Genomic DNA, 12,881 nt, shown 5'->3' with positions numbered 1-12,881 from the left:
AGCTAATTTTTCAAACTTATTTTGTTGTAGAGACCTTTGTTTCCCAGGCTGCTATCAAATTCCTGGCCTCAGATAATCCTCCTGCTTTGGCTTCCTGAGTAGCTGGGACTACAAGCCTGTGCCACCACGCCTGGCTAATTTTTTTTTTTTTTTTTTTTAATTTTATAGACATGGTGGTCTCACTGTGTTGCCGAGGCTGGTCTCAAACTCCTGGCCTCAAGCAATCCTCCTTGTCTGGGCCCCAAAGCGTTGGGATTATAGGCATGAGCCACCATGCCAGGCCCTTGATTTTCTTGTTGCTATTGAGACAGGCTCTCACTCTGTTGCCATGGCTGGAGTGCAGTGGGGCCATCTCGCCAGCTCTTGATTTTTTTTCTTTTTTGAAACAGAATCTCTTGTTCTCACTAACCTCTACCTCCCGGGTTCAAGTGATTCTCCTGCCTCTGCCTCCCGTGTAGCTGGGATTACAGGTATGCACCACCACGCCTGGCTAATTTTTGTATTTTCAGTAGAGACGGGGTTTCACTATGTTGGCCAAGCTGGTCTCGAACTCCTGACCTCAGGTGATTCTCCCACCTCAGCCTCCCAAAGTGTTGGGATTACAGGCGTGAGCCACCTCGCCCAGCCCAGCCCTTGATTTTAAAGACAGTTGAACCTACATTCAAGCACCGATGATGCATCCAAGATCACGCAGCAGGAATGGGCTGGAAGACAGCCTCCCAGTCCCCCACACAGCCTGGGCCTTGCTGCTGGGCATCCCTCGTTCCACAGAGCGCAGCCTAAAGGAGCTGAGCTGTTCTGGCAGCCTCATGCATGCTCCATTCGAGTGTAGAACAAAACAAAATAAAGGCTTTCCCTGGAAACAGGAAGAATTGTGTTGTCAGCCAGTTCCTGCTGCAGCAGTGAATCCCCTAGATACGGCTCCCAAAGCAGAGACGGGAGAGGGGGTGACTGCCTCTGGAACTCTACCAACAGAGTAGGCAAGGTGTCTAGGGCTCGGTGTTGTGAATGGGTTTTTGAAACATGCAAGACATAGGACGTTTGCTAGGGTGATAACAAGCCGGTCAGTCATTCATTTCTTCGTTCACTTATTCATCCATCATTTATTGAGGAAATACTTCTTGTCCGTAGTGCCTGGACCACGGTGAATCCCAAAATACATTTCTGCCCACAGAATCTGGTAACCCACTTGTCACTGGCTACAAGAGACCAAGATCACCATATGCAAACAGCCGTCTGACACCACGTCTTTGCTGATGGCCAAATCTCCTCCCTCCTCCCCCAGCAACCTGGCATCTGAATAAATAAAGGATCTGCATTTGGAAATCCCCAGCATCATCTTATTCCTTCATTTTCATTTCTGCAAAGAAGTGAGATATGCCTGTGCTCAGTCCTGAGACTGAGCAGTTTATCCTGGAGGAGAGAATTTAGAGTCAAATCTGTAAGCTTCAGCAAGGCACAAGTTTCAAAGCCTTTTTAATCTCATCTGTAAAAGGGGTATCATGCCATGCCTACCTCTCAGGGTGAACGGGGATTAAATGGGAAAAAATAGAAAATATCACCCTCTTTCTAAGATAAAAGCCTGTTCACAAAACCTCTATTGAAGCCATGGGTTTCTCATTGAGGTTTCAGAAACAAAGATAGAAAACCAGAATTCTTGTAAGTTTTTGGTGAGGATTTTGTTGTATCAGAGATGTCATCAAAGATGATTTTTAGACAGCACTTTGGTCCAGTACCTTCACCTCTCTGAGCCTCAATTGCTCCAGTGCTAAAATGGGAATAATAAAATTAGCTACCTCAAAGGGTCATAGGAAGGAATTAATTAGGGAGGTCTTAGTGCTGTATGAGTCACATAGCTACGGCTCTATGACTCTCAAAGAACATACACATAGATATACTTAATTATAGCAGAAAACGGGGAATTTGTCAAACATCAATTAATTAATTAAAAGTTAGTTTCCTAGTTTCTCTATTAAGAAAATAGAGACTCTTTTCTCTCCCTCAGGATGCACACAGGTTCTCAATTTCTTTTTTCCCAGACTTGTGAAGGGTGATTTAAACAGAAACGTTGGAGTATGTCCTTATTTCTATTTGGAAAAACAACAACAACAATAACAACAATTCATTTTAGTGATCACGGAAATTACACGAGTTTGCTTATTCCAATAGGAGACAGATCATTATCTCTGAGATTTAGCATTCAGTAAGCCTGTATATCCTGAGGTCCTGAACACGCAGCTTAAGTAAATAGAGGGTATGGTCTGACCACACCCTCTATGAATATACTTAAGGATATATTCATATATCCAATGCTAGGATCTACGTGGTATACTCTATCATTATTATAGAGCCTTCCCACAATGCCTTTCCATCCCCTCTGCTTTGAAATTAGCAGAGGGGATGAAAAGGCATTGTTATCATGCAGACAGTAGAATGGCAGCCACCACAGATGGTACTAGAGTTCTAGCTCATGAGCAACAATCGATCTTACATGGAAATGGTACTCAGTCAGGCCCATAGTGCAAATGGGCCATGCAAATGGAGCATTCCAGCTCCCATCAACCGGTAGCTGTGGCCTGAGGTACTGTGTTAAGAAGGATTCTGATGTCTTGTTTAAATCCAATGCCAAAGAGTGCCTGATTGATTAGTGATGTCTGCTATGGAACTAGGGAATGGTCAGTACATTGGCCGCCTCCTGCTTCCTAATCCCAATCTAATATAACCCCTGTGATAGTGAAAGTAACTGAAATTCAGAGAGGGGACTAGGGTCACACAGCTATTTAGTGGCAGAGCCAGAACTAGAATAAATATCTCCTGGCTTCATGGCCAGGTCTCTTTTCTCTCCATCAGGATGCACGAGGGTTCTTAATCGAGGCTCAGGGGTAACTGCGGAACAGTCAGAACATTTGGCATTTGTCACACTGTTTACCCACATATGGTTCCAAAGAAATTTACAGTGATTACACACCAGAAATACACATGTTAGAGAGAAATGTGCAAGTTAGGAGGGGATTAAAATAAAATAGAGAAGGTAACCAGGGCAAAGGGAAAATGAGAACAAAAAAATAGGATGGAACCAAGAATGAGTTGGGCGCACACCCAAACGCTGTCCGTATGCAGTTGCTAAGCAACTGGTGGCCAAAGCAAAGAAAGGAATCGGAATCTATGTGTTGAAAGGTGGAAAATAACAGTCAGTTCAAGAAGCAGATTTCCTTGGTATTCCCTTGGGAGCAATATCTCCTAGGTGCTCACACCAAAGCAGTTGTAATGGAGTCGAGGATGCTCCTCAAAAACAGGTCTCCAAGAAATCAAGCAATTTTGACACCATCGATTCTTGGAAGGTCTTGCAGGAGGGTTGGTAGCAGTCCAAGAATTCAGAACTTTTGATGTCCAGGTGGCTGAAGTCAGAGTCCCTTGTTCATCTGACTTGACCTCTCATATTTGATACCACAGATGGCTTTACCTTGGTGGGTTTATGTTCTCTCCAAGGACACCACATGTTCTTGGGTTTCCTCGTATGTCAATGACATCTTCTGGATCTCCACTATTGGACGCTTCTCCTTTCCCCTGATGCCTAAATGTTGCAGGCTCCGGGACTCAGCGGCAGGTGTTCCTTTGTACTTATCTCCCCTTGGCTCTTGGTGACCTCATGGCTTCAAACCAGCCTTAGGCTGATGCCTTCATATTTTCTTACTCCAGCCTGACCTCTCTCCCAAAACAGGTCAGACTCAAATATGCACCTGTTCCCCTGACCTCTTCATTTGGACACTAACGGCATCTCAAGCCTCACAAGCCCTCCCCAAAATCTGGACCCCATGCCACTCTTCCACTAACCTGGTTCCACCTCCAGTCCTCCTCCTTTCGGGAACCAGCAGCATCACGGAAATAGGTGCTCCAGCTTAAAACGACTCAACCTTTGCTCAAACGACTCAACCTTCACTCCAACGACTCCGCCTTCGCTGAAAGGACTCAAACTTCGTTCCAATGACTCAGGCTTCACTGAAACGATTCAACCTTCACTCAAATGATTCAAACTTCGCTCAAACCACTCACGCTTCAATCCTCTCTCCTTGTCACGTCCAATGTCCAATTCATCAACAGGTCCTGGCAGCTCCACTCCAAAAATGAGTTCAAGTGCACTCATCTCTCCTCCTCTCTACCTCTTGGTCTCGGCCACCTTCCTCTCCCACCTGGATAGCAGGAATGCCTCCCATTTTGCTCCTGGCCCTGTCACTTGTCCAGACGGTGTCCAAAACGGTTATTTTTGAAATGTCTTATCTGAGCAGGTCATCACCCGGTCCAGCCCTCCCTATGGCCTCCCCATCCTTGGAGAGCTAAGATGTTGGCTGTGCACGGCCTGAGCCCTGACTCCACACCCCGGACCCCCTATTGCTCTCTCTTCTCCAGTCACACTGGGTTCTTCCCTGTCACTCATGTGTGCTGCAATGCTGTCTTCTCGTAGCCTCTGCATTTACTGATCTCTCCCCCTCAGAAAAGGATCTACCAGTGCTCTTTCCCCAGACAGCCCCTGGCTCACTCCTCCACCCCTAACATAAAGGAAACACCACCTCCTCCAGGGGCCTTCTCTGACACTTTATTTTAAATGGATTATACATCCTCCCTCCCACCCCTTCCTTACCAGCCTCCCCCTTATCCCTATAACTTCCCCCTCACCTCCCACCAGCCTCCTTCCCACTCTCCACCAGCCTAACTTCTCTCCCACTTCCTACCAGCTTCTCTCTCACCTATCGCCCACATCTCTCCAAACTCCCACCTATACTGGCCTCTGCCTTACCCGCTATGTGTAGGGGATTAGGTTTCTTCTCCACAACACTGTGAGAGCAGAGACATTTGCTTCATTAGTTGACCATTGTATCCCCAGGACCTTGCACATAGTAGGTGCTCAATAAACACATGTTGCACAAATGACACTCTAGCGGTCTGATTTATTCTGGGTAACATCTTCAGCTAATAATTCCAAGGAGATCGGCCTGTAGGGAAAGCAGGGTGGACTCTGTCCCCTTGGTGGTGGGTCACACGCCTAGAGAAACCCACACTGAGGGTTTTGCCTTTGATGATGACACACAGAGTCAGGCCTGGCAGTCCCCTTGGCTGATGCCACCAGGGACACCCCAGTAATTCTATAGCTTTTCCTTAATCATAAATATCTCCCCTTGGTGTCAGCTGGCCCCGTGGAAATCACCAGACGAAATACTGTCATCAAACCCCGATAAATTCCTAAATGCCCAAGCCAACTGCACCAATTTACAGCAGGTTTTGACTTTAATAATGTTTTGTCTTAGATTTGGCCCTAATTATAAATCATTTGCAACTGTGGTTTAAACCATAAGCAAATCTTACATGGCATTCTTATTATCTACTTAATATCGCAGAGAGAAAGATTTATAGAATCACATTCTGGGAATTAAGCAAACGAGGAAACTTTTAGGTGAGGGTGAAACACGTGAAAATTATAGTTTTGTCATAAAACGTTGATTGATCAATGATTATTGTAAAACGGTGGGAACTGTGCTGGCGTCAACATAAATCTGTAATTGGCTGGATTTATTCTTTTTCAAAATACTATATTTCCTACAGTTTTGACCATCGTGTTAATATGAATCTGTCAGATTTACTGTGGTTTTAACTTAATTAACTCCATTTAGCTTATGCATATGTGTGTATGTGTGTGTGTGTGTGTGTGTGTGTGTGTGTGTGTGTGTAGGGGGTGTGTGTGTGTATATATATATATGTATATATAAACATAGATTTATATGTTATATATATCCTTAAAATGCATTGTTCCTAGTCACTTATACTTTTTACATAATGGTTCGTGGTTTTCTTAAAATATAATGTTTTACATATTTGGGAAAAACCCATTTTGCTGTATGAAGCCAACTGTTGCTGCAGAAACAGGTTCGAAGCCCTGTTTGAGTTTCTCACCTATGAGGTGACCTCATCAGGTAATGACATTGCATCTTAGGAGACAGCGAATCCTGAGTCAGGCTCAAATCTTGACGCTGCCATTGTGTGTCTGTATCACCCTAAAGAACCTATTCTACCTCTCTTTGCCTGTCTTCTCATCTGTAAAATGGGAATGGAATAATTGCCCCCACTTCAGAGGTTCCTGCGAGGCTTAACAAAGTAAAGAATGTTACGTGGCTGTCATGGGGCTTTGGGAGACAGTGGATGTTGAGTGCATGTTGTAGAGGGTCCTTCTTTCTTCTTCCCAGCCAGGAGTGGACTTGTGATGTATAGGGTAGCATGCCCCAAGGAGTGAGGTCAAGGGAAAATCCCAACCCTCAGAGGAACCATCTTAGGAAGGGCCAGTCCCAGTGCCAGAGGGAACCAGCCCCAACACCAGAATCATCTTCTAACCTAATACGACCAGGGAGAGGATGGGTCCAGATCAAGGCCAAGTAGGGACAGAGAACCATACATGAATTCAGATTTAGAATAATAATAATAAAACAGTAGCTCCCACTTACCCAGAAACACTTGCTTTGCATTGGGTCCTACGCATTTTATTTTATTGAGATGAATCTTGCTCTGTTGCCAGGCTGGAGTGCAGTGGTGGAATCCCAGCTCACTGCAATCTCTGCCTCCCAGGTTCAAGCGATTCTCCTGCCTCAGCCTCCCGAGTAGCTGAGACTACCGGCATGCATCACCATGCCTGATTTTTTTTTTTTTTTCATGTTTTAGTAGAGACAGGGTTTCACCATATTGGCCAGGATGGTCTTGATCTTCTGACTTCATGATCCACTCACCTCGGGCCTCCCGAAGTACTGGGATTACAGGTGTGAGCCACCACGCCCAACCTTTTTTTTTTGGTGGCGGGGGGCAAGGTCTCAATCTGCCACCCAGGTTGTAGTGCCATGGTAGTCACAGCAGCTCACCGCAGCCTCCAACTCCTGGGCTCAAGACATCCTCCCCCTCAGACTCCCAAGTATCTGGGACTACAGGTGCACATCACCACAACCAGCTAATTTTTCTAGTCTTTGTAGAAATGGGAGTCTCACTATGTTGCCCAGGCTGGTTTCAAATTCCTGGCCTCAAGCAGTCCTCCCACCTCAGCTTCCCAAAAGTGCTAATGTTACAGGTGTGAGCCACAGCACCTGGCCCATAATTCTTTATAGACTTAATCTTGTTAAAGCTCAGCAAAGCCTGCTAGCCTATCAACCTTGACAGGAGAATATTATAATTTCAGAAGTATGACTTGCCCAAGGTCACACAGCTCATAAGTGGTGGAACTGAGACTCCAGGCCCACGTTCTGAGGGACTGGGTTTTACCACCTCTGACTGTTACTGAGCCACAGATCCCTTCAGCAGCTGCCCTGACTCCTGGCAGCATGCATCCTGAGCCGACGACTCCTTCCAAGTCTAAGCTGAGGGAAAAGGAGGCCCAATTCAGCCACTGTGGTCTCTTCCTGCCTAATTGCTAAGGACAGAGCTGAGAAGTCATTGCCCTGAAGCTGAAAAATCTTCCCTTTCTGTGGAGTTTTGCGTTTGTATTTAGTCGTGCTTTATTTTTCTTGAGTCACGCTATGGAGCCAGTCAAAAATATTCTCTGAGGCCCTGCTCTGAGTCATTGACTCATGGTATCTGTTCTCCAGTTGCCCAGGGTCAAGCGAGACAGCTGTGGGCACATGAACCCAGACGCTGGATTTCACTGAAAAGTCAACACTGCAAGCACTGGGGGCAAATGTTGGTTTCGTAGGTACCTTTCACGCGCAGCCTCCCTGCATTCTTCCCCTTCTTCCTCTACCTCTCCCCCACCTCGTTCCCCCTCTCCCTTCTTTCTTTGCTTTCCATATTGTCCCTTTCCTCATCTCTTTCTCCCTCTATTTTATTCAGTCTTCTTTCTCCTTTCAAACTCTTTTTTCTCCTGTTCGCTTCTCTCTTATTTCTTTCTCCATCTCCCTCTTTTTTTCGTTTGTTTGTTTTGAGACAGAATCTTACCCTGTTGCCCAGCGTGAAGTGCAATGGCGTGGTCTCAGCTCACTACAAGCTCCGTCTCTCAGGTTCAAGCGATTCTCCTTTCTCACCCTCCTGAGTAGCTGAGACTATAGGCGTTTGCCACCACGCTCGGCTAATTTGTTGTATCTTTAGTAGAGACGGAGTTTCACCATGTTGGCCAGGCTGGTCTCGAACCCCTGGCCTCGTGATCCACCCATCTCGGCCTCCCAAAGTGCTAGGATTACAGGCGTGAGCCACTGCACCCGGCTCTTCTTTTCTTTCCTTCATTTTTTTTCTTCCTTCTTCTATTCTCTTCTCTTGCTTCCTATATTCTTTTCTGTTTTATACACAGGATTTTGTTTTTGTTCAGGTATAGTGAGACCACATAGCACGAGACGACCACTATTGAAAAGATAGTTTATTACTCACAGTTCCCAAGAGGAGGAGGCGTGACAGGCTACCCAGGGAAGACACAGCCAGGGGAAAGAGGCGGCCAGGGCCTTTATCATGGATTTTGTCTTCTCAGTTGATGGTAGCCAAAATAAAATAACAATAATAGGCTGGGCATGGTGGCTCACACCTGTATTCCCAGCACTTGGAGAGGCTGAGGCAGTCGGGTCCCTGGAGCCCAGGAGTTCGAGATTAGCCTAGGCAACACGGTGAAACCCTGCCTCTACAAAAAGTACAAAAAGTTAGCCGAGCATGGTGGTGCACAGTCCTCCTAGCTATTTGGGAGGCTGAAGTGGGAGGATCGTTTGAGCCTGGGAGGCAGAGGTTTCAGCGAGCCAAGATCGTGCCACTGTACTCCAGCCTGGGAGACAGAGTGAGACCCTGTCTCAGAAACAGCAGTGGTAACCATGTCGTGGATTTTGCTGGAAAGTACAAGTGAGCCAGGGTAGGCAGACCTAGCATTGGCCGTGGTGAATAAATTCGGCAGACTCTGGGCTGCAGGCGAGGTCCCTAGCTGTCTGGGTCCTGGCCCTGGGGTGATCTGGAGCACAGGGATAGGGTCCTGGAGGTACGAGGTTGATAAATAGACTCAGGATTGGTTGTTTTGCATATCAAAGGCTTCCTCAGAAGGGAAGGGGTTTGCTATCTCTAGCAATTACCTAATCCTGGGAGGGGCCACTCTCTCCCCGGGATCCTCAAGGCCTCCACCATTCCCAAGCCTCGTCAAAGACAGAAAGTTAAAAACAGGATTTCGACACCTTTTTTTCCTTCCTCTCGTTTCTTCCTTCCCCTCTCCTCTTCTCGGTTCTCCCTTCCTGTTGCTCTCCTCCCTTCTGCCTCCCCAAGACCTGTGAAGAGCTCAGCGCAAAGGTTCAGGTAAGCAGTCACAGAAGCCTGGCTGAGTGGGTGACAAGAAGCCGGGAGAGGAACAGGCAGCGTCACCAGCTACTTGGGAGGGGGAACGCTCGTCGACCGGATGAGGCTCCGACAGCCCCGCTCGGCGCTGCCTGCCGGCCCCGGCTTCCCACCACCGCAGCGGGGACGCCACCCCTTCCTCGCTCCCATGGTGGCGGCTGCTGTGTTCCCTGCCCTGCCACTATCCCGTGGGTTGGTTGTTTTGCCCAGGCCTGGAATTACCCAAATCCCCTTAAATACATGGCTGCCAATGAGGACCCGGGGAAAAAAAGGCAATAATTGTGACAGTAACTCACGGGGCCAGGCCTGACACGTCTCTAATTGCCTGCTAAAATTGTCGCTGTCTCCTAAAGTGCAAATTATCACCCGAAATGACAAGAATAATGAATGAGTAACTCTGATGTAATGCAACAATTAGTCCTCAAAGACACTGTCTAATATGGTAATTCAGAACACCCACTCCTTGTTATTAAGTGCCTGATAATTATTTAATTATCTATCTGCCAGCATGATTTACTTGGTTTATTTAGCTGCAGATGTGGGCAGGAGCATTCGGGTTTAAGGTCAGAGCAAGCCGGCCCCTCCGCTGGCTGCCACGTCGGTTTGCTTGGGTGCTGGAGGCTGCGGCCCGTGTGACTTCTCTAATTGGCTTTGGCAGTCCTGACCCAAAGTCAGAAAATTGCCTCTTCTCCACCCCCGGCTCTGGTTCAGGGTCACTCAGGGGCTGAGGCTCTTGAAGACCAGGGCTGAGAGTGCCTGCCTTCCACGGCCCCTTCGGACCCTCCGACAGGTGATCAGAATATCTGGGGGCAGCCGTTGCCCCCACCGAGCCTGACGTGAGTGTTTACTCTGCCCTGGGCATGGCGCCAAATTTTACACAAGCATCAGCTCATTTAATCTTCACGATAGTTCCAGGAGGTAGAGACAATTGGTGTCGACATGTGACAGAGGAAGAAACTGGGACTTGGAGAAGTGAGGTCATTCGCCCAAGGTCCCACGGTGAAGGCGTGGTGGGCTGGGGTGAGTCTCCCTGTCCCCAGAGCCACTCTAGTCTCCTGGACCCTGACAGTGGCAACGTGAGGCTGACCCCAAAGCTGTTAGTCAAGCTCATCTCAGACCAGTGCATGCCCAGAAGGGTCCGGGCAGGGATTCGGGAGGGTCGGTGTCACGGTCTCCAAATCATAAAATCACTGACAGGGAAAGCAGAAAGAGGGGATCTAAACTGTGTTGGCTCGAGGAATTAACCCAGAGCCAAGAGCAGAAGGTATTACAGAGAGACAGATGGAATCTACAGAGGGGGCCACTTACTAGCTGAATGCACTTGAGCAAGTTCCTTATCCTCTAAAGCCTCAGTTTCCTCATCTGTAAAGTGGGGATGATCAGAATCTGCCTCTGATCACCTGTCAAAAGTACCCTCATCATCAGATACTCTCCACCCTGCACCCTGCTGGTTTCCTTGACTAAATGTACGTGATCTCTGATTATCTTGTTCATTTATTTACTTATCCCCCCTCCCTGCCACATACACATAGAATATAAACTCCACAGAGCTAGGACCCGGTCTGGTTCATTCCTCCTTCACATTCCCTGCATTGAGCACAAAGCTTAGCATGTCATAGTCCCTCAGTAAGTATCTGTAGAATGAATGAACAAATGAAAGAACAATCAGAAGCTAAGTGGGGTCCCCAGCCAGCCACCTCCTTGCCCGAGTGACTTCCCAGCATCTCTGTGCCCAGAGATCCCTACTCCCCGCCTGTCCCGGCCAACAATGCTGATGACCCCTTACCTTCATGCCCATACATTTTCATCACACAAAAGGTCATGATGACCACTCCAGCCACAGTTGTAATTTCCTTGCTCTGGTGCCTCAGCTGACCTGAGACTCCAAGCATCCACCAGCTTCCTCATTCCACATTTCTGAGGGATACATCTGATTGGTCCAGGCCACCAGGAACAGATGATCTTGGCATCCCGCACGGCCACATCTGAGCACATCTGCCCAACCTCTACCTTCCAGCATGTGACTCTGTCTGCTGAGGGAGCTCTCTGTGGCTGCACACCGGCCAGGCTGAGAATTAACCTCCCCTGGGGGCCGCCTTTGGTAAATGCTGCCAGGAGTCAGTGGGTAAATAGCCCAGCTCCCTCATCCCTCAAATTGAGATCACATAGAAGTATGAATTCTGGACTGCCTCCCTCACTTTCCCAGTAGGATAAAGCTCCGTTTCTGATGTAGTAGATGCCATTCCTGCCTCACTCAGATCCCCTCTGAAAGATCAATGCATCCAACCCCCTTGGATGTACATTAAATGTACATTAAACTAGTAATGGGCATTGAAAAGTCCAGCACTGGCTGTGGTGAATGTTGGCTGCTGAGACAGCAGCACCTCACAGCCAATCCTGCCCTCTGCGGACTGGAGCTGCCTTACCCGGAAATCCTGCAGAGGGTACACCCTCCCCTCTACACCAATTGGCTACATTGGTGTCATGCAGCCAATAATTGACTATTACAAGGGTACAAAAGGCCAGCCCCTTTACCCCAAGGCAGAACAACTCTGGGGTGCAACTCACACTCCAGAGCTCCTCCTGGGATCAACTGGAAGCATGAGACGTCACCTGAAACCGTGTCTTTTACTAGCTCAGGAAGGGCAGGGCCAAATCTCTCTTGCTCACTGCTGCGTCTCCTGCACATAGTACAGTATTTGTTGAGTTAGCAAATGAATGAACAAATGAGTTCATTCATTCATTCATTGATCTGAGTGAATAAATGCATATACATGTATAGCAGATGTATGTATATACACACATCAATGAATAAATTCAAGCTATGTTATTCCCAAATCAGGACCTAAGCACTTCTTTCTAAATTATTAGCACATACATTTCGGTGGTCAAAGATCAGCAAAAAGGGACAGATCTCCGGGCTGGAAGTCAGACAGACGACCTCGGTTTTCATCCTTGACTCACTGGGTGACTTTGGTTTTTCCATCTGTCAAATCAGAAAAGCACATTTATTTTTCTCCATGGTGCTTTTTCCCATAAACTTAAACGCTATATAAGTTTATGTTGTGTGATTTTTTTTAATTTTAAATTTTGATATCATTTTACACTCCCAGAAAAAATTTTAAAACAGTGTTCCTGGCCGAGTGTGGTGACTCACACCAGTAATCCCAGCACTTTGGGAGGCTGAGGTGGGCAGATCGCTTGAGCCCAAGAGTTCAAGACCAGCCTGGGCAACATAGCGAAACCCTGTCTCTATAAACATAGAAAAGTTAGCCAGCCATGGTGGCGTGTACCTGTTGTTGCCACTACTTGGGAGGCTGAGGCAGGAGAATTGCTTAAGCCCAGGAGGCAGAGGTTGCAGTGAGCCATGATCATGCCATTGCACTCCCGCCTGGGTGACAGGAATGAAACTCTTTCTCAAAAAACAAACATTCTTCTCTTCTGTCTTTACCCCAGCTTGCCCTGATGTTCTTGGTTTGTGGGGTTGGAATCCTCCGCTTAAGTATCTGGTGATTGTCTTAAGGAGGGAGAGGTGAACGGAGCTGTATAAAGGAAGT

At 47.4% G+C, this 12,881-nt stretch overlaps 1 long non-coding RNA gene across 2 annotated transcripts in view; it reads right to left on the bottom strand.

Annotated features, from left to right (window-relative positions):
• Positions 1-4,709: 4,709 nt before the first annotated feature.
• Positions 4,710-12,881, bottom strand: part of LOC120361056 (uncharacterized) — a 45,347-nt gene continuing 37,175 nt past the window's right edge. For both annotated transcript variants that reach the window (XR_005577417.2, XR_012515427.1), the window contains exon 7: positions 4,710-12,310. This is a non-coding gene — a long non-coding RNA (uncharacterized LOC120361056). The remainder of the gene's footprint in view (positions 12,311-12,881) is intronic.

Source organism: Saimiri boliviensis, chromosome 21 (assembly GCF_048565385.1).
Source record: "Saimiri boliviensis isolate mSaiBol1 chromosome 21, mSaiBol1.pri, whole genome shotgun sequence".
Lineage (NCBI taxonomy): Eukaryota > Metazoa > Chordata > Mammalia > Primates > Cebidae > Saimiri > Saimiri boliviensis.
Note: the sequence above shows the minus strand (reverse complement) of the source record. Positions and strands in the feature narration are given on the sequence as shown.